Below are 15,098 nucleotides of genomic sequence, written 5' to 3' on the forward strand. Positions count from 1 at the left end.
ATCAATAAGATTTATTGTGTATCATGTAAATCCCAGCTGATTAGTCAAAACATATAAGAGGATCGCCCCTCCTGGCACACACCAAGCTCATCACAGCCATGTTGACATTGTAATAATGATGTTATTAGCTTAGGAACCTCTAATAAACACTCTTAAATGGGTCTTTTGTCCATTTAGCTGCCTTTCTCCCTTTCTATGTCTGGCTGTTGTTTTCCTGCCAGCCACTGTGCGTTTGGATGCTATTCAGTATTTAGTTTTATCCTATTAAGGTGGATCTCAATTAATTACACAGGAGGAAGAGAGACAAAGAGGGAATTTGGGGCCCACTCGTTTAAGTCCTGGCATCATGCTTTTGCAACATAGATGTAGCTATAAGACTGAGGATAACCAAGATGCCCATCTAGCTCAGGGGGTTAATACACTAGCCTTTCACCTCTGACTTGAATTCAGTTTCTGATTAAATCACAGATGGAATGTGTTTGATGGGCTCAGTTTGATCCCCATGCGAACTGAGTACATGACCACACCATGAAACCAGCAACTCATTCTGACATGACGTCACTCTGGAGTGGCTGATGGACCGGAACAGTTAGATGCACCAGAGGTTGGGATTCAGATGCAGCCGCAGAATTGGGTAGGAAAGCCCAGTACTGAAAGAGCAAAGGTGCTGCAGATCAGGTTGAGGAGCACTGTCAGAGCTGCAGAAGGAGTGGGAAGTTGCTCAGAGCCTGCTGGCACTTCACTTGCTTCTGGCCAACGTTCTGAACCTATCAGATTCATAGACCCCCACCATTCACCCAAAAAGAAAAAGGAAAGACAAGTGAGTGTTGCACCCCTTCTCACTGCCAGGGGAGCAGGGAATATTGCAGCTGTGTCGTCCCACTTCCATTCAGTCCCTGTAAATATCCGCATAGCTGGCGATTCCATGTTCACTGCCTTTGGCAACAGCATGTCCAGGCATGAGGATGCCGAGAACACATTGACATGAGTCCCAGCACATGCCCCAGAACACCCATCATCCCCTCAGTTCTCTCCTGAATCTCCCCCGCGTCACAACTTTGGAGCACAGCGGAGATGTGATGCCTGTCACATCCCAGTGCCCTTTCACCTCTCTGCCCATCAGACAGGTAGTGGCTATTGGGTTTATTTAAAGCACCATGCCTCATTAAACCAGAGCCAAAGTGAAAGAAGCCTGTCCTCTCACTCTGAAGTTCAAAGGTGGTAGTAACAGATGTCCCTGTCAGCTTTACAGCACCTGAGGCAGGCCTGGCGCTGTTTGTTTAACAGCACCATCAGTAACTGATTATTGGCACCAGCAGGGAACATCTGTTCAATTTACAGAAATGGCCGTGCAGCCCCTCTCTCACCTGACATCCTCCCTGGGTTTTATTGAATCTTTGGTCCTCACAATTGCCTCTAATTTCATTGCCAGACTTGTGAATAAAAGCACTTCCCCTGCAGCTACTTCAAGACACTTTTATGTCCCCTTCCCTCTGTCTCCATATTTTCCTTTTATCGTACACGTGAGCAGCACTTAAAAACTGCATTGAAGGAATCAGAAAAGACTGGCTGGCGTTTATCACCAGTATGGCCAGGCTCAGGTGCCTTGGGCAACCTTCATTCGAATAGGAAATCTCCGATCCTGCCCAGCCTCCAGACCAATTGTGCCTGGGCTAAACACGCCTAAGGCGCAAAGAACATGTAATAAAATCAAGGTTAAAATAAATACATGGAAACCAAGGTAAGATGTGCAGAGCGAGATGCAGATTATTGATGGCTGCTTGAAGCAAGGTCTGTTGTGCATAAGGCAGGGCACAGGGCTTATACTCCTTGGGGTCATTTTACTGTTCTCAGCATTGGAATCAAGATCTGTGAAACTCAGGGTCCCCATCTCAGCAGTGTTTTCATGCAGCTTTCTTTGGTGTATATCAGGGGTGGCCAAACTTACTGACCCTCTGATATGGCAACTGTCAGAAGTTCAAGAGCCGGGGCATGCCTGCTGGGGCTTGGGGCTTCAGCCCCGCGGAAGGCGCCTGTCAGGGCTTCAGCCTTGTGGGAAGGGAGGTCTCAGAGCTTCAGCCCCGTGGGAAGCCCCTGCCTGGGCTCGGGGCTTCAGCCGCACTCCTGCTGAAGTCCTGAGCCCTGGCACATGCGCCCTGTGGGGCTGAAGCCCTGAGCCCCAGCAGGTGCACCCCACAGGGCTGAAACCCTGAGACCCCCCTTCCCATTGGGCAGAAGCCAGAGGCAATGCATGAGGGAGGCATATGGGGGTCACATGCCCCCCTAGATTTTTGCCAGGGTTTTCTGGCCCCACTTGGTCACATGATGCACCAGCCCCCCCCCCCCCCCCTTGCACTGCAGCTGCTGGAGTCAGAAAGATGGGAGCTGCGCCTTGGGTACAGACAGCGGCAAACAGCTGAGAGTTGCAGGAAAAGCCGCTGCTTTTGCTACTGTCTCTCCCTGCAGAGCTAAAGCAGCAGCCCCTCCTGCAGCTCCAGCTGTTTGCCGCTGTCCCTCCATGCGGAGCTAACACTTGGGAGCTGCAGGGAGGGGCAGCTGAAGGTAAGAGGGTGGTGTATGCATGGAGGGCGTGTGACTCAAGCTGTTGGGGGGTGGGGGGACGAACCTTTCACTTGTGCCCCCTCTCCCCCGCAGCAGGCACCAGTCGTCTCTGCTCCTAGCTCCAGCACCCGCCGCAGGGCAGAAGCCCCAAGCTCCCTCTCGGTAGGCCGAGAATGGGGGGTGGGGTTGGGAGCTCCGGGAGCCACACTTTAACTGTAAAAGAGCCACATGCAGCTCACGAGCCATGGTTTGGCCACCCCTGGTGTATACGTTGAATGTTCTTCCAGTCTCGATTTGGCCTTGGTGCAGTAACTGCCATGTATTTCCCAAGATCCTGGCCCACAGTGTCCTGTTCTCCTCAGTCCACCCAGCTCGGCTATCACTCCTCAATCCTGACCCACCTTGCCTCACGCTGATTCATTCCAGGTCTCCCCACACAACTCTGCCAGTGAGCCTCTGTCCTGAACTGCAGTAGTTCCCAGAGCCGGAGCCCGGTTTTCCAGAGGTGGAAGGCCTACTGCACTGACCCCCCTAGTGTCATCTGGTTCTTAAACCATTTTTAGTAGCCTCCAAACTCAGGTGTGGGCTTTTGGATTCTTTTCTTGGGGAGGGTCAAATACTTAGGCTAGATGAAGCTCACCCCTTGCAATGATAATAATAATAATAATAACTACTATGATTATAGGTGGAGCCAGCAGTGCTCCCTATAGTTCAGGTTTCCAGACACTTTCCATTATAACACCCTGTTTTCAGTTGCTTATAACTTTGCCAAATGTTAACTATTTGCACTGAAATTTCCCATGCAGGGTGTCTGTCTCTGGCTGAATTTTTTTTGGAAAATTTCAGCGTAAATGGTTCAGATAATTCCGAGAACGAGAATCTGAAAAAAATACATTGTTTTGCCCATGTCAAAAAAAATTCTTCCAACCGTTTCTCTAGCACTTCCATTCATTGGAACAAGGACTTGCAGTTTGGCAGGGTGTGGGCAGGGGGCAGCAGGTCCTGATGTCAGGGGTGTGCCTTTTCTGTTCCCATGAAAAAACACTCCAATTTGGCCATGTTATAAGCCTTTGAAAAATCTCTGTTTTCACATGCTCAGCAGGGACTTGTTAGAGTTTGGCAGGTAAATTCTCCAAAGATTCCGTCCGCATGGGATAAGCCCCAATACCTCACAGGTCTGACATGCTGACTGGACTGTGCATAGGCACCCACTCCGTGGGTGATTTGGGGCTGCAGCACCCACGGAAAAAAAATAGTGGGTGCTCAGCACCTACCAGTCACCCACCAAACAGACTGTTCCGTGGGCCCCGTTGATCAGCTCCTCCCCCCCTCCCAGCATCTCCCGCCCACCACCGATCAGCTGTTTGGCGGTGGGCGGGAGGCATTGGGAGACAGGGGGAAGAGCAGGGGTGGGAAGAGGTGGCGTGAGGGTGGGGCACTCTTGGGGGATGGGGAGGAGCGGGGCAGGAAGAAGCAGTGCAGGGGCACTGGGGGAAGGGGTGGAGTGTGGTTGAGGCCTCAGGGTGGAGCAGGGGTGGAGCACCCCCAAAGAAAGCCAAAAGTCGGTGCCTGTGGGACTGTACATGCACCATCCCCACACAATGACTGGGCATGCTCCATCCCAGGGCTTCATAGCTGAACAGGACTTCCCTGCAAGTACCACTCTGAGCTGTTGCCAATCGCTGTGGCCCTGGACACTGAAAGCAGGGAGACTGTCTCTCCGGTGCTCTCAACGCTCCCTCTGCTGGTGCGCAAGCAGCTTGGAGGAAACTGAGGCAGGGCAATGCCTACAGGTGTTTAGATTTTTGTCTAGCTCTGTGTATTCCTTGAGCTATCTAAAGTAAAGAGTAATTGTGTTAGAAACCTTAGCAAACAGGCGGTTATGTGCTTCCACTATCTCATGTCCCTGGGGGGAGATACAGTAAACCAGAGTGCCATGAGGTTGGTGCTTTGGGAAAAGGTGTGCTTAAGGAACTGGGGAGCCTATGATGGATCAGGAGAGGTCCTGGGGACCTAGGGCAACTGGATTGTGAGGTCTCAGTTCTAAGCAAAGCTAATAGGCAAAGAGCCTGTGTCCAGGAAGTGTTCCAGAGAGCCCAAGGTAAAAGACAGTGCTGGAGCCCACTCAGACTCAGGAAACTTAAAGCACAGGGGTCCAGTGTGTGAGGATGAAACAGCAGCAGGGTGAGGGTCTCATGATTAAAGAAGCTGAATGCTGCCCTGGAGAACTGGATTCTACCCCGGCCTCAGCCACGGAATTCCTACATGATGCTGGGCAAGTCAGTTAACCCAAGTTTTTTGCAGACACTCACTAATTAAGTGTTCCTCATTTACTGGGTGACTGACTTGAGACCCTGGGATCTGGTTTGCAGAAGTGCTGAGCTGTCACAGCTACGACTGAAGTCAACGAGACCTGTGCTTTGAACAAATAAAGTGCTACATAATGCTAAGTACTGTGAAAAACCAGACCCTAGGCATCTCAAATTGGGCTCTCAAAATTAGTGGATACTTTTGATCTTAACCTCTCTGTACTTCAGTTTCCTATCTGTAAAACAGGTATACCCCTGGATCTTACAAAGGGGTTGTGAAGATAAATCAATTCATGTTTGTGAAGCGCTCAGATGCTACAGCGATCAGTGCCAAAGAAAAGCCAATGAGGAAATTAATGCTTCTGTATTCAGAGCAGGGTTTGAATAGTGTGCAGTAAGGAAGACCTGGGGCCACACACTGAATGTGGAGGATAAAAGAAACATTGAAGAGCTACCTATTCACTGAATGTGGCTGGGATGCTGTGGGAAAATAGTATGTGATCGTGTAATTAAAGACTGTATCATAGTGCATATGCACAAGGGGAGGCAAATTAAGGCTGCACAGACAACCTAGAGTCTGGCATTGCCTAGCTTTTGAGTGCTTGACTCTGCAATCTTAACATTCTTTTAACATAGTTTTTTAAATGTAATCTAAAATTTCTATTGTGTCAAATCCTTTGTCGGCATCAGGGTCCCTCTGTCATAGGTGCCAACTCTATGGGTGCTCTGAAGCTGGAGCACCCATGAGGAAAAAATGGTTGGTCCTGAGCAATCCCCCTGTCAGCTCCCCCTCACCCCCTAGTATGTTCTGCCTGCCTGCCAGGGGGCACCATAAATCAGCACCTCCCTCTCCCTCCCCATGCCTCCCGCTTGGCACAATCAGCTGTTTTGCATCATGCAGGAGGCTCAGGGGGGCGGAGGGAAGGAGGAGGAGCAAGGATGCAGCGCGCTTGGGGGATGGAGTGGAACAGGGCAGGAAGAGGCGGGGCACGGGTGGAGCGGGGGCAGGAAGAGGCAGGGTCGGGGTGGAGGCTTGGGGGAAGGGGTGGAGTAGGGGTGAGGCCTGGGGTAGAGCCTGGAGTCCAGCACCCCCTGGCACATTGGAAAGTTGGTGCCTGCATCCGCTGTCCTGGGCAATGTACAGATACATGGATGATATGGTCCCTAGCCCAAGGATCAACCTTGTTTTGTATTTATAGAGTAAATTCTAATATAGGATATTGCCCAGAGGAACCAGATGTAAGATCGGTGGTGAATACCCTCCCCACGCTGCATTTTGAAAACAAAATATATAATAATAGCATGTCTAGATCATCCATTGGATGGGAAATAATAACCCCCTCTCACCTAGGTACCTGGGAGATGGGGTCTCTGCCAGCTAGTACAGATCCTTTGGGACCCTCATGCACCCCGGTCCCACTTTTACTAATAAGGGAGGAGGCATCAGCCTAGCTATTGGGACAGGAGGGCTCCAGGAGACACTAGAGCCAAGGACAGCTATTCACAAAGCTCAGGGAGTTGGGAGAGAGTATGAACCCTCTGAGCCTGATTCACTCACACAGCTGTGCCGCCATCCTCACAAAGGGGCATACAGAGAGACTGCCAGAGGGAACTTCTCTCCATTTCCTCAAGATGCTCAGGCAGTGATCTTGAGAAGAGCTGGCGTTGTTATTAGTTTACACCACTTTGGTTCCTTTGTGTAGCCTGCCCAGGACTGCTGGGCTGGGCACTGCACTCAGGTCTCGTTAGATGGGATGGTCTCTGCAGCACATAAATGAGGCCTCCGAGCAGGAGGTTATTTTGTTTACTGCAGTGAAGCCTTTTGTGGTGGGTGGATCTGTATATGGGGCCCGGTTACAGGCTCTCTACAGACCATAGACAGGTTAGCTCCAATATCCTCTCTCAACCCTACAGCAAGCAGGGGCCCACTCAGACTGCTGGCTATGCGATACAGAATGCTAGCATTTTCAACATCATCCTCTTTCACCCTCCTCCCCCAGTCCCATCTCTCTTTTATATCTACTGCACTTATATCCCTGCTTTATGAAGTAGCTCAAAGTGCCTGCACCAGGAATGCTTAATAAACCACTCAGCCTCAGAGTGAGAGAGGACAGACCAGCAGCCGGCAAATGGAACTCGAGGGACCCCTGACATTGTTCCTTTCAAAGAAAAAAGGAAAGGGGGAAAAAAAAGGCAAGTGCCCCTCTAGTGCATCTTCCCCGCTCCCGCTTCCTTGCCGCTGCTGTGTGTCACTAATGCAAAGGGCGTGAGAGGAAGAGCTGCTAAAAGCCTTGCAGACTCAAGCCTCAGTTTGCTGCACAAACCTGAGGAGAAACAAAAAGCTTTCAAGGCCTTTAAAAGCAACCGAGTGCTGCCCCTCCTGAGCAACCCATTGCCCGCTGGTCATTCCTCAGGTAAAGAAGACACCCACTGACCAGGCTAATCGGCCAGTTATAGTCCCCATGTCATGCACAGATAGGAAGAAATGAGTTGAGAAGGGGAAAAATAAGGAATCAATTTGATTTAAAGCCTATATTAATATAGAGCTTGTGAAAGTGAGGGATTAAAAAGCTACTGGCTAAAGGTAGGTGTGGTACAGAGAGGGGATGGGCAGCCTTCCCACATCAGGTCTGCCGATGCTCCTCACTCTTGACCAGCAGCATCCCCTGCTGTTGCAGTCCTGAGCTTCTCCAGCCTCCACACAGCAACACCACAGCAACTCAATCCTGACCTCCTAGTCCAGAAAAGGTTCCCCACACAACACTACCAATACATCCAACTAGTGACCTACAACATTCCCTGCTGTTCTGGATCTGGGCTCCCCATACACAGCTCTGCCATTGCCCCTTAATCCTGCCCCACAATATCCCCCGAGTGTAGCCCAGGAACCCCCTCGCGCACACACAGCTGTGCCAATGCACCTAAATGCTGGTCTGTAACGCCCCATCCTATTCCTGACCCAGGACTCTCTTGGGAAGACACCATTATGAAAAATTGTGTGTGAGCTTATGAGCCCTGGGTGAGTTGGATGTGGTTTGAAAGAAACATGAGGAGGGCAAGGTGGAGTGGTACTGAGTTAAATGAAAAGATGGTTTGTATAGGAACTGTTTGAGACAAGGGCCTGTGCCACTAGAGAGGTCAGTGTTCAAGGATACAGACTGGCAGAGGAGGAGTTTGGGCAGAATACATTTTGTAGCTTGTTTGTTTGGATGGAAGGTTTTGCAGAAAGTCAGTACTCTGAGAAATTACTTCCGTGAATCAGCTATGACTGCATCTCTCAGCATGTGCAACCCTGAGATCTGGGGGAAGATCGACCAGACCTCCAAAGAGTAAGGCAGTGAGTAAAGCTTTTTGGAGGGACTGTGGGACCAGCCCTGAAATCCTCAGGCAAAGCTCCTCCTGTCTTCAGGGTGAGTGTGTTACACGCATGAAAGTATGCAGTGTAGTTGTAGCCATGTTGGTCCCAGGATATTAGAGAGACAAGATGGGTGAGGTCATATCTTTTATTGGATCAGCTTCTGTTGGTGACAGAGACAAGCTTTTGAGTCACACAGAGCTCTTCTTTCTGTATGGCTTAAAAGCTTGCCTCTTTCACCAACAAAAGTTGGTCCAATAAAAGACATTGCCTCACATGTACCAAAGGACAGAATTCAGCCCTTAGAATCCAGTGTGTCCTTAGAATTGTGTGCATGCAAGGGCAAAAGGGGATGGAGAGAAAGCAGCGATTTCTATTTAACAAACACAAGGCAATGGAGGCCAGACGGCTGCAGTTTCTCACCATGCTCCAGATCACTTTCCAGCACCCTGCAACATCAGCAGCATCTCTTGGAATTAGAACAATCTCTCTGAAAAGATGAGGTGTTTACTGTGCAGGGAAGACCAGCCTTTGCTGTATATTAAAGTGTGTCTCACAAATTTTCATGTGCCTTAGTCTGGGTCGAAAAATACCCCCCACCATCAAATACCAGCAGATTTTAACTCAACACTAGCCATGAAGCCTAGGCTTGACCTGCACTGACTGGAGATCTTGAGGCCCTCAGTGTAGCAGAGGCAGCCAGGGGACAGCTATTTACTTGTGCAAGAAGGGAGGCCACACACAGCTGTCCAGACTGTGGAGCAAGGTATACAGCGTGAAATAATAAAGTTTGCAAATGACAATGCAAACCACAGAAACACAGAGAAGGAGAGCAGACAAACTCATTCCCTGTCTCGGAAATTGCTAAGCATACAGAGGTAAAGGGAGATTCTTGGCTTTTCCCCTATAAATAATCTTTGCTGGTACAGCACAGGTGAGAGGTAGAAGGGGTGGAAGAGGCACAGAGGTCAACCGAGAAACGTTACTGAAATATGGGAACAGCTGACATTCAATCAGAAACCATCTGAGAGAGAAAGTATTCCGCGCAATCAGAATGGACAGAAATGCATTGTAACCTGGGTACAGTACAACCAGGGATTTAAATACACTAGTGCTGAATTTGGCTTAACATGACTCCATGCTCATTTTTTCTTGAACCTGTTCTACCAACAAACATGATCTGCTTGGATGCTGAGCTCCCACTGAAGTCACTGACTCAGAGGAGCAGGGCCGACAGAAGCAATTCTGAAACTGCAGATAAACTGGAATGGCCTCATTTGGGTGTAACAGTCCCAAGCCACACTGGTCAGATTGTATTGTACCAGCATGGCTCTGCCAGTGCCTCCGAATGGACAGTTACATTCAATCCTGTATGTTTAAATTACAGACCCAGCTGCTGAAAGTTGGCTGAGGGGGCAGCGTTCACTCTAGTTAGTTCCCATCTCGCCTTGCAGATGTAAGCGCTGAGCATCCCTCTCGCTCAAGTTGATTGGTGCTCTGGTGCCGAGCACTTTTGAATATGAGGCCCCCAATGACTACAAGAAAGGGCAGATGATTCTTTGTTGAAAGAATCCGACTCCAAATTCCTCCTTTGTTTGTTTCCCTCTCTCTGCCTCTCAGGCTATTTTGGGAGGAAGGTGTTTGCATAAGAGGCACTTTACAATAATTGTTTCATTCCTGCAGATCCACGCAGCACCAAGATATGTTTTGCAGCTCACAATGTCTTTAATGCAGAGACATACTGAGACAGAGGTTACAGCTCAGCTCAGGGCCAGCCTTGCAATTTGTGGGCGAGTGAACAAAAGAGGCTGCTGGGAGTGGGACATAAATGGGGCTGAGAGTTGTCTCTCCCTTTGGCCCCACTGTGGGGGTCAGTGGAGATCAGAGTGGGCAATAACCTTTTCTGTTTGTTTGTCCCCCCGCCACACACCATACTCTGAGAGGTGAATGGTATCACTTCTTTGCTATTTTACTGCCCTGGGGAATCATTTATTTGGAAGCTGAATCCCATAAAAAATATACCATGAAATAGAACGATCACAAAATCATGTCCTTCTGCAAACAAACTGCTCTGAAAACCTGGAGGCCATGCACACCTCATGGACCATACACTACATTAATGGAGGCCATGGGTCAGTTTTCAGCTCAATGCTTTCCCTATTTCTCTCTCATTTTCGGGTGACTCTCCCTAGTGGCCACCTGGTCACTAAGGCCAAAGTTACAACAGTTACAAGCCTGCAGTCTGCAGAATGGTGAGGACACCACATTTCCTGTGCCGATGTAAATGTAATTGCTATTAGTCCTTGGAGGAGTGGAAACAGTCTGAGCTCTAGAATGAGATATCCCTATTTAACAAACTCAGGGCTCTGTATGTGTGAGGCATGCAGATCTCTGGTGGATGGGAGAGGATAGGGAAACAGGAAGGGGAAATTCTGCCCTCCAAGCCATTTTGCTGAATCTGACCTCAGGAAAGACCCCGTCTCAATCTGCAGCCTCCTCTAATTGCTGCTTCCCTCCCACAAAACAATGTTCATTAAGAACAAGGGGACGGGACTGCCAGAAGTGAATGATAGCAGGAAGTATATCCTATCCCTACACCACTCAATGCCCATTGGCATCCAACCAATGACTGTTGTCATTGGCCATTAACTAGAATGGAAGACTGAGATACACAAAGCATAGCTCTTCCCATCAAGAAGCAAGGGTGACACCAAGTGACAGAAGAAACATCCTCTCTATTCCAGTACTCCCACTATGAGGGAGCATGCATGAGTGAGTCCCTCTGATTACCAGAAATGATAAGATATCTCATCAAAAAGTGTTCAGGAAAACTAGTGCCCAGTCCTTGGGGAAGGAAAGAGATGGCAGGGATAATATTATGCATTAGTGCAGTCTAATCTCAGTGATAAGAGGGAATCTCAGTTCAGATCCTTGGAGACATGATCACAGGAAAAACCAAAAAAATTGGCTTCCTTGTTGGGATCCCACCATAGAGGCCAAGGATTCACTGGGCCCTGGAGCTGAACTCATCTGTCACGCCTTTGAAATGGCCCATTGGTGGAGAGGCTGGTGCATGGGGACATGGTTGCCTGCTGTTGCCTGCACTGGTGATCTATAGAGGTTTCAATCTTTAGCACTGCTGGAACCTGTATTTTTCACTGGCACAATATTCATAGTTTTATACCAATGGTCGAAATGCCAAACCCTTGGATTGCATTGTGTTCTGATAACAATAGGTCAGCTGCATCCATTGGGGACTGGCGTGGGGCACAATTCATGCTGCATCACTTCTGTCATATTTAATGATCAATAGAGCCTACAATCACAGGGGCTGTTGTTGAATTAAATGCACAATACACAACAGGAACGTTGCAGAACCTCTTACTGAGAGGAGAGAGATATTCCAACCACCGAAGGAAGGGGTCAAAACAGGAAAAAGGTTTTCAAACCTGTGACGATTTTCACTGCCTCACTGAAGGACCAGGTGGCAACGTGACAGCATGCACTTGACTCTCTTCTCTGGAGGCGACCAGGCTTCCCAGTTTGCTTGGATCACAAATGTGATGAATTTGCTGGTCACAAGGGGCCAGGTCATATCCTTTAGAAAGGAACATTTTGAGTTAGCAAAACTGTTGCTCTCATTGACTCCTAATCTATTCCCAAATGGCAATTAGGAATGTGATAATCTTACTGGGAGTGGGCAAAGCCAGGCGATCCTCAGGGAGGAGGGTGGGGTGAACTCTTCTCTGAGAACTGATGTGAAGAGAGCGTTAGAGTCTTCAAGCAGCATGGTTCTCTCTGACTAGAAGGGCAGTGAAATAGGGCACAGCGTGCCCTTCCCACATTGAGTATCAGCTTTTTCTGCATTCAGGCTGTACAAAACTCTTCTGGGGCGATGGTGCTTTACCAGGAGGGGAGGTAATGCTGGAAAGTGAAGGGTCAGGAAGGCTCCATGGCAGATGGCCAATGAGAGCTGGACTGAAGAAAGCAGGCAGTGAGGCAATACAGGAGGGGGATTGTGCATCAGTCCCAGTCCTGAGGGGGGAACACCCACAACACATTTTGGAAAGACATGTTTGTGACAAGGTGTAATGGAATGCACTCGTGTATTCACCTTATGAGGTATCATTTGAAAACTAATATCTCACTGGTCAATAATATCATGGTGGAATGTATGTAGCAACATTCTGTGTAAAGTTATGAAATTCCCCCCTGTATAATGTTAAAGGCCCATGTTTAAAGTCACGTAACCATTAGGTAAAGCTGATCAAGCAAGTCTTAAACAAAGGGATGTGTGTGTACCTCAATTTGCATATAAGCTGTAAACAGAGCCCTCAGACAGAGGGGAGAGAAGGAACAGTATGAAATCTCCCCCCCACACACCTGATGTCTCCTTGCTCTCCCCATGTGCCAGCAATGCCCCTCTGCCATGTACATTGGTCAAACTGGACAGTCTCTACATAAAAGAATAAAAGAATTATAACATTCATAAACCACTCGGAGAACACTTCAATCTCTCTGGTCACTCGATTACAGGCCTAAAGGTTGCAATATTACAACAAAAAGACTTCAAAAACAGACTCCAACGAGAGACTGCTGAATTGGAATTAATTTGCAAACTGGATACAATTAACTTAGGCTTGAATAGAGACTGGGAGTGGATGTGTCATTACACAAAGTAAAACTATTTCCCCATGTTTATTCTCCCCACCCCAACTGTTCCTCAGACGTTCCTGTTAACTGCTGGAAATGGCCCACCTTGATTATCACTACGAAAGGTTTTCTTCCCACCCCCGCTCTCCTGCTAGTAATAGCTCATCTTAAGTAATCACTCTCCTTACAGTGTGTATGATAACACCCATTTTTTCATGTTCTGTGTGTATATAAATCTCCTCACTGTATTTTCCATTGAATGCATCTGATGAAGTGAGCTGTAGCTCACCAAAACTTATGCTCAAATAAATTGGTTAGTCTCTAAGGTGTCACTAGTACTCCTTTTCTTCTTACTGGAAAGAACGTTATCTAAGGATATGTCTTCATTAGCAATGTTAAAGCGCTGCCATGGTGGCGCTTTAACGTGCCTGTGTAGTCGCGGCACCAGCTGTGTAGTTGCGGCACTCCACCTCCACGAGGGGAATAGCTACCACCGCTGGGAGCTGCTGGTGCACTGTCTACACTGCCACTTTACAGCGCTGAAACTTGCAGCATTCAGGGGGTGTTTTTTCACACCCCTGAGCAAGAAAGTTGCAGCGCTGTAAAGTGGCAGTGTAGACAAGGCCCAAGGGTCACTCTCAAGGAAATGCATTTCAAAGGGTGATTGAAGAGGCAAAGCCACTCCAAATTATCTGTCCCTATCGATCTCTCTTGAACTTAAGAAGACAAGGGAATCCAGCTGTTTGACTTTGGGAAGGATCCTGACCTGAAGACTGGTCAGTAATGTTGTTGGAAGCATATGGTAAGAATTTTACCTTGAACCAAGCCTAGTTTGTAAAAGTTTAGTACAGTATCTTTTTTTCTTATAACCATTTTTGACTTTAATGCTTTAATACTTGTACTCACTTAAAACCTCTTTCTTTGTAGCTAAATAAACTTTTTTGTTCTTAAATCAAAATTAATCTAATGTTGTGAACTGTGTGGGTAACTCCAACTAAGGTGGCAAATTGTATATTGTTCCTTTACACGGACAACAGACCTTTATTATCTGATCTGTCCAGCAGAGGGCAGTACATTTTGGGGGGGGGAAATCCAGGATTGGGAGTGTGCTGGGGTTACCCTGCATGTGGTAATCAAGGCTGCTGGAAGTCAGAGTGTGGCTGGTATTTGCTGACAGGCTGCTGAGGTCAGAATTGTTGGCCCAGGACTGTGGCTACACACAGACATTCAGGGTGTGACCTGCAGGCTGTTTGGCAGGAGCCCAGGTTAGAAGCCACAACAGCAAAGCATTGTGTGACACCCACAGCTGAAGGGCAGGGGTGACACAGTCCCTCGCTGCTCTGGATTGCACCCCAAAATGTCATACAAGGGAAGTGGGGTAGTGCCCCAGGCAGCACTGCAGAAACCCAGGCCCCAGTAGGCCGTGGGAGTGTGCACCTGGGAGAGAGTTCCAAGTTCCCATAGCGTTTACCCTACACCCGCCATGCCCCTCAGAGCCAGGCTCCCCCCAGAGTCTGCCAGCAATGGCTGTAAAGCGAGGGGTCAGGCTAGGAGCAGGGGAGGGGCTAGGGTGGGCACTGCACGCTGGGCAGGGAGGTGCCTGGCACGCCTGAGGGGGCACAGCTGGGCTCGGGGGGGAGTACAGCTCCCTCCTGGGCTATGCCTGGCCGGTGCCCTGGGTGGGGGGAGGTCAGGGGTGCCCTGCTCTGCTGCGGATGGGGCCCACCTGCCATGATGCCCGACTGCCGCGGTTGCCATGGTCCCTGGCGGGGCTGGCCCGGCCCCTGAAGGCGGCTCTGAAGGGCCCTTGGCTCCCGCAGCCCCGCGGTGACTCCTCCGGCCGCCAGGGGCCACTGTCTGCCGGGTGCGGCGGACACTCGGCGCCTACCTGACGCCGTGGCCTCCAGAAGCCCTTCCGGGCTGGCGCGGTACCCTCTTGCTCTCGTCACCAAGGCTGCGGAGGAGTCGGTAGCAGCGCCGCCCTTGGCGGAAAGATGGCGGCGGCCATAGAGTGACCGGACGGCGGAGGCGCCGGGACCCGCTGCGGCCCGGAGAGGTGAGGAGACGCGCGAGGCCCACCAGCGCCCCCGGCTTCCGCCGCCGCACGCCCATCCCGGGGCCCCGCGGCCCCGCAGCGCCCAGGCGTCTGGAAACCGCTACCTCCGTCTGCCGGGGCGCCCAGGGCCCCCTAACCCTGTGAGCCTCCCACCCCCGGGCCC

General features: G+C 49.7%; 1 protein-coding gene and 1 long non-coding RNA gene across 5 annotated transcripts in view; one reads left to right on the forward strand and one right to left on the reverse strand.

The window, feature by feature from the left end:
• On the reverse strand, positions 1-14,826 carry LOC114019606. 2 transcript variants are annotated; one of them, XR_006284640.1, is made up of 5 exons: positions 14,606-14,826; positions 12,610-12,682; positions 11,918-12,028; positions 11,676-11,824; positions 1-767 (listed from the first exon to the last, which is right to left on the reverse strand). It is a non-coding gene; the product is annotated as an uncharacterized LOC114019606 (long non-coding RNA). The 2 variants fall into 2 exon arrangements; XR_005227067.2 differs by lacking the exon at positions 11,918-12,028.
• The window catches only part of DET1 (DET1 partner of COP1 E3 ubiquitin ligase), a 17,599-nt gene continuing 17,277 nt past the window's right edge, over positions 14,777-15,098 (forward strand). The window contains exon 1 of one of the 3 annotated variants that reach the window (XM_037910781.2): positions 14,777-14,935. The gene's annotated coding sequence lies outside the window, so the exon portion shown is untranslated. The other 2 variants (XM_037910780.2, XM_043524700.1) reach the window with 2 other exon arrangements.

The sequence above is a fragment of the Chelonia mydas genome, chromosome 10 (assembly GCF_015237465.2).
Source record: "Chelonia mydas isolate rCheMyd1 chromosome 10, rCheMyd1.pri.v2, whole genome shotgun sequence".
Lineage (NCBI taxonomy): Eukaryota > Metazoa > Chordata > Testudines > Cheloniidae > Chelonia > Chelonia mydas.